Raw genomic sequence first — 6715 nt, 5'->3', positions numbered from 1 at the left:
TTAATAAAAAAGGTCCTTAGAGATCCCGAGGTTCAGCCAGCTGTGAAAACCACTGCAAAGGTGTTGGGGCTTGTTGTCTTGTGCTCTCAGGCTGCAGCGTCAATATCACCTGGGAAATTTTCCAACTGTGAATGATTGGGTCTCCCTCCCAGCCTCACTGCCTCAGAAATACCCCAGGGTGCGGTCCATCAAGTGGATTTAGCACTGCCCACCAGGTGACTGACTCTAGAACACACTCAAGCTTGTGATCTCTCTACTTACCAGGTTTAGGGCTGAAAGATTAACTGTGCCTCCGAGGCAGTTCTCTTAACCTTTGATAATTTCAGTGTTTTGAGATGGTAATCCTGTGTCAGTCAGTGGTGTTGATGGTGGACTTCAGGTTCTCTGTAGTAAAACTGGACATAGAAATATATGTGTTATACAAAATAAAGTAGTATATAAATACGGCAGGCTTAGAAAACGCTGCCACATGCTCACTTTGGCAGCACATATACTAAAATTGGAACAATCGAGAGAAGATTAGCATGGTCCCTGCGCAAGAATGACATGCAAATTCGCCAAGCAGTCCATATTTAAAAAAAAAATGGAAAGAAAGAAAATGCTGCCATAACTCACCCTTCCCCCCCAAATTGCTTTCACTTTTTTTCTTTTTGGGTCACACCCGGCAATACACAGGGGTTATTCCTGGCTCTGCACTCAGGAATTACTCCTGGCGGTGCTCAGGGGACGCTATGGGATGCTGGGAATCGAACCCGGGTCAGCCTCATGCAACGCAAACACCCTACCCGCTGTGCTATCGCTCCAGCCCCTGCTTTCATTTTTAAGGAGAGGGAGAGGTCATGCAGTGGGCAAAAGAACCACGTTGAAAATTCAAGAAGGAGGTCCAGACCCTGAGACACAGTGCAACAGGCAAGCTGCTTGCTTTGCATGCAGCTGCCCGGGTTCAATCAGGGCACCACATATGGTTCCCCCTGAGCACCACCAGGAGTGATTCCTGAGCACAGAGCCAGGAGTAAGCTTCACAGACCAAAAACATCAACAAAAGTTCAAAAAGGGAAGAAGGGAGCAGAGGAGGTGAGGATCAAACAAAGTCTAGTATGAAGTATAAATTCAAAAGGAAAGTAAAACTGCTTTGAAGAGTACTTCTTAGCTGAGGATGGACAGATGGGATGCAAACAAATACAATACGATGTTCATGTGACATCCGTGGATTGCAGCTTTTATGCCTAGGTCTGGTCAGTTTCTCTAAGTTAGTAAGTCTTGACAATTTCCTCCATGTCAACTTTTGAGTCAGGTTCTGGCTTGAATGAGCTAAGGTACTAGGAGACCCTTTTTTCAGTCATCCTCTCCTGGTATGACTAAGAGACAAATGTCTTGAGGTGCTTGTAAGTTTCCCCAAATTTGCGCTGGAGCATTAGTACAGTCGGTAGGTCAATTGCCTTGTACATGGCGGACCTGGATTCAATCTGTGGCATCTCATAGGGTCCCCCAAGCGCCATCAGGACTGATTCCTGAGTGAGGAACGAGGGTTAAGCCTTGAGCATTACTGCCTGTGGCCCCCCAAAAGAAGTTTCCTTGAATTTGAATATGTGGATATGAGCTTCCTCTTCCAATACTGTAGTCGATGCAAGAAATTCTTCCCAACCTTCCTCATCCTCCTCGGAGTTCGAAAGATACACTGTTGAGTAAGACAGCACAGTTCCTCAACTTTAAGCACTATGGGTGTCGGGAGTCCTGAATGTGGGACTAGAGAACCTCAAATTCTTGGGTGATGCAGAGAAACTAAACAGAAAGGTAACACATGGCACTCCTTTATCCATTAAGACTCCCTGTCTTCCCATCCCAGTACACATGCATGTACTGTCACTGAGTTTACACGTGCATGTACTGTGAAACTATCAATGAACATCTCACCTTGTCTTTTTTTAAAAGAATTTCTTAAATTTAATGACTGTGAATTATGAAATTACAAAGTCACGCAAGATTGAGTTTTAAGCCTCTGCTGCTGCACGAGCATGATCCCAGAGGCCAACTAAACCACTTTGGACACCAGCAGTTCGCAGAAATGCCTCTAGACTGTGAACTGAGCCACTGCTCCATGCGACACCAGGGGGGTAGGGTTTCTCTCTCCAGGCTTTTCCATATTATGAGCACCACAAAAGGGAAGTAAAAGCTTGCAGTGATGCAATTTCTGGCAGAATTTTCCCTGGACTTTGTACAGAAATTCAAAACCGTGTGGCCACAACAACGGCCACGTGACCTAATATCTCTTAATTGTCAGCAATGTGAAATGGTTCCTTTTAAGCAGGTCTGACTTTTTTCGGGGGGGAAACTCCAAACAATAATAGTGAGTTTTTTGCTGAAATATTGAAAGTAATCAAAGTAGCAGCCATGTCTCTAGACTGTGAACTGAGCCATAGCCCCATGCCAGCCGAAGAGAGGAAATATCCTTCTTTCTCGGTTTTTTCCCTTTTCAGGGAGAAGTGGCGTGGCGTCCAACATATTGTGATGTCTATTAAGCAAGTATGAACTTGGTGGCGTGGGAAGGAGAAAAAAAAGATTATGTACTTGGAACAGCGGCATGCTTGGGCAGTCTCAGGCCAGGGCCGATACTGGCGAGCACTCCGACGAGATTCAACCCGGGTGGCCACACTTTTGTGCGGCCGCTTTGCTGCTGATAGACCAGCATCTGGAGGCCAACTAGACTACTTTTGGTCCCAGAAACTGCTTGCAGTCATGTCTCTAGACTGTGAAATAAGCCATAGCCCCACGCCAGCCAAGGAGGGGAAATATCCTTCTTTCTCGTTTATTTTTTTTTCCCTTTTCAGGTGGCGTGGCGTCCGCCATATTATGAGGACTATTAAGCAGGCACGAACTTGGTGGCGCGGGAAGGAGGGAAAAAAAAGTTATGTACTTGGAACAACGGGACTTCATATCTCTTCATTCTCATCAATGGAAACTAATTATCAAATGCTTCCTTGGCAGTAGGGCTGTCTTTTTTGGGGGGAAACTCCAACAATAGTGAGTTTTGTGTTGAAATATGGAATGTAATCAAGGTAAAGAGAAAATGAAGTGAAATATATCAGTTACGCAGGCAGGGGTGGGGGGGTGGGGGGCGGGAGGTATACTGGGGTTTTTGGTGGTGGAATATGGGCATGGTGAAGGGACAGGTGTTTGAGTATTGTATAACTGAGACATAAGCCTGAGAACTTTGTAACTTTCTCATGGTGATTCAATAAAATAAATAACTTCAAAAAAGATTGAGTTTAGGTGTGCAATGTTCCAAACTGTTCCAACATCAGTCGCTTCACATGTGTCCACTTCCGTCCACCAGTGTCCCCAGTTTTCCTCCTAATCCCACCTTGTCTCTGTGGCAAGTACTTTTTTTCTCCCCCGCCCCTTTTTGGGCTGGAGCGATAGCACAGCAGATAGGGTGTTTGCCTTGCATGTGGCCAACCCGGCTTCGATTCTTCCATCCCTTTTGGAGAGCCTGGCAAGCTACGAGGGTATCCCACCCACACAGCAGAGCCTGGCAAGCTACCCGTGGCATATTCAATATGCCATAAACAGTAACAACAAGTCTCACAATGGAGATGTTACTGGTGCCTGCTCAAGCAAATCGATGAACAACGGGACCACAGTGGTACTGTGCTACCCCTTTTTAGGACTGTGGTTTAAAATGCTGTTACTGATAGGGTATCATGCATGTCAGTTTGCCTCCTTTCAGCACCTAGTCCTGGTTCACAGTAACCTCCTCCCTCTGTCATTGACTAGGGATCCTTTCCCTGCACTCCACCTTGTTCAATATCATTTACAGGAATCACTCTGGATGTTGATGCTCTTAAGAGTCTTAGATGAGGAGCAACTGTTCTGGAAATATCTAATCCGGACACAGCCATCTCTCGAAAACTTAATTTACTTCAAGTTCACTCTTGAAATGCAAGTTAGATCTATGCCTTTTATGATCATCAGAATAATAATATTAGCTTTGCACACCATTGTCAAGCTCAGGAGCTGCACTTTTCTCTTCGTGGTGATGGACAGGACTATCAACTAGTTGCAGTGAGGCCTCCTAGAAAGAAATTTCTCCATGTCTCTCTATAATAGAATCACTAACAGTGGATCATGTTGTTTGAGTCAAGTCTGTTGGAACCCAAACACTAAGTTGATAATAGCAGGTTCCACATCAATGACTTTCCCATTTAAGGGGGGATAGATATGGTCTGACTTTTGGCACCAGGTCCTGAGGGTGGTAGTCTTGAAATCCTGTCCTCCCGTCCTAGAGTCACACTTTTTGGTTCTCTTTTTACTGTCAACTGGAGGGAGTGGGTTGAAAAGTCGCGACTGTACGTGTTTTCTGTGCTAATCTGAGAGCTGGACTCAACCCCAGGCCGTGGGTCACTTACACACAGAGATCTCATTGTAAGGCTGGAGGAAAATGGCAGCTCCTCAGCTGCACTTCGAAATTCTGCATTTAAAAAAAACACTAAGTATTCATAAGCCTCTTACTTCATGAATGAATCTCTTTGTATTTACATCCTTCACAACTTGGAGAACAAACAGGGTTTAGTTACTAGAAAGTGAAAACTTCGAGTTCATCAGAATGGGGGGAGAAGAGAGGACGACTACTAGGCAATTTAGACGAACAATGGTTTCATCCCTATTTCTTGATACCTGCTCCTACAGGCACGCCAAGCGCTGCTTAATTTTTCTATGTCTTCATCTCCAGTTGAGGATGAAGGATGAGGATTGACCCAAAGGGGCTGCAAGATGTCAACCCGCAGGAATCTGTACTCAGCTGGTTGTATGCTCACCTGAAAATCAGGAGACCAGGGAATAGATTGGCCGGGAGTGGCCACGCTACTTTTTGCCATGTGCCTTCTTCGTCTAGCTCGCTCTTATTTTATCTAAGATTGGAGCTTACATCTCTAGAATGAATAAAACCATTCAGCAAGCATCTCATTTTAGAGATCCAACTCTATCAGAATGGATCCAAGAGAAAATCTTGAGTTTGATGGGATTTCAAAATGGAAATGGGCGAAATACATTCTGGGGTTCTCCCGCTCCTAAGGATAGTTTCAAGACGCTCCTCAATATTAATTAGTAGACTGTGAATTCAGTTCTATGCAATTATGATGAGCCAGTTTGGGGAGTATGAAAGAGCCAACTTATCATATTTTTGAATTACTCATCTAGAAGCCTGAATATTTTTGTATTTCCATATTTCTCGAGTAGCACTTAATTTCATCTTAGCCCCATTTCTTTCAATAAACCATTGTTGCATCTCATAAGCAGCACAGCTTCTTCCTCTAACTCATCTCCCCGTGAAATTGGTTTAATGAAGCAGAAAGGTATGAAGCATTAGCAACAGTGGAATCCATGTGGTAGCACTTCATTTTTCAGAGGCACTCACATTTCCACCCTAATTTATAAAATCAGCACACAAATGATTTTTATCACGGCCATTACATCAGTATAAATTACTGCCTTTTCTATAACACGGCAGTTAGTCAAACTGTTGAAGTGATATCTATTAGTCAAGGGACGGGGGGAGAGGTGGGAAAGAGTTAGTGAAATGAGGGCTGATGGTTGTCTTACGGCAACACTAATATTAATTTACCATAATGAACACCGATGGGGTTATTTTGCAAACGTACAGATGAAAATTAAATGCACAAAGTGAAGCAAATAGGTCAATTTGTTCGGGACAAAGAAAGGGACCTTCAATAAACAAACGGTGCTATATAGAGACAGTGGTGCAATTAGTCAGGCGCTCCTTCTGTCCAGTGGGCAGGCGGCAGCCACCCCGGGCAGGAGCCATTGTTGTTCTCTCCCGCGTGGGTGTCTTCATTTATCTCATTGTAGAAACTGTCATCCTGGTTTTGTGCCCTGCAGCCTCACCATGTCAAATCCGTCCTGCCAGAGCCTCCTTGGAGAGTACTACCCACTGGCATCTCCTCTTTTCAACGTTGCCACCTAGGTCGCTTGCCAGAGCCTAGCTGGCCCCTTTCCAGTTAGGCAATCCTCAGTTATTTGACCTTAGGAACACAGGCCATCATTTGGGTGTGATTGGGCTGACGGATCCTTTGGCATTCATTGTGAGTGATAGTTTAGTCAACATCTAGGTTTTTTTCCCCCTTTGTGGAGGAGGGTAGGGCTGACTTGGTAAAGGATGAGATGAAGTGGAAAAAAAAGTTATTTGTGCACTTCAGAAGAAGTAGACAAATGGAAACAATCCACGCAGAAATTGGAAGTCACTCTAGTCCACTGAATGGCATGGCCACTCTGGGTAAAGACTGTCCCGTGCTGTGAGCTTTATGAGACAGTGGTGAAACATGGAAAATACATTCCCTTCTTCCTCCTTACTTCATGACTATCTAACATTCCGTTTTAGGTAGGCTACATATCTTTATGGACACTTCTGGGTTCTATATTTATTCAAGAATTCATTCGATGAGAAAATATTTATTGGCCATCTACTGTGTGGCAGAGTGTTCAGAGAAGTACATAGATTCCAAAGAAAAATAGAACTTCTAGTGGAGAAAGGACTCATTAAACAAACTAATTCCAAGCAAAATGTTGGGGTTTTTTGAGGTTGGCTGCAAATCCATGTTGGTTTCTCTGCTTTCTCTCAGCCACGGTTTACTCAAGGAACAAAAAGTTGTTGGTCATAGTCAGTGATCAGTCATGGTCTTCATAATTTCTTTTGGGGGGG

General features: G+C 44.3%; 1 non-coding gene across 1 annotated transcript; it reads left to right on the top strand.

Moving 5' to 3' along the window:
* The first annotated feature begins 469 nt into the window (after window positions 1-469).
* On the top strand, window positions 470-576 carry LOC129400476 (U6 spliceosomal RNA). The gene has a single exon (XR_008627711.1). It is a non-coding gene; the product is annotated as a U6 spliceosomal RNA (small nuclear RNA).
* Window positions 577-6715: the final 6139 nt, after the last annotated feature.

The sequence above is a fragment of the Sorex araneus genome, chromosome X, assembly GCF_027595985.1.
Source record: "Sorex araneus isolate mSorAra2 chromosome X, mSorAra2.pri, whole genome shotgun sequence".
NCBI classification, from domain to species: Eukaryota; Metazoa; Chordata; class Mammalia; order Eulipotyphla; family Soricidae; genus Sorex; species Sorex araneus.
Note: the sequence above shows the minus strand (reverse complement) of the source record. Positions and strands in the feature narration are given on the sequence as shown.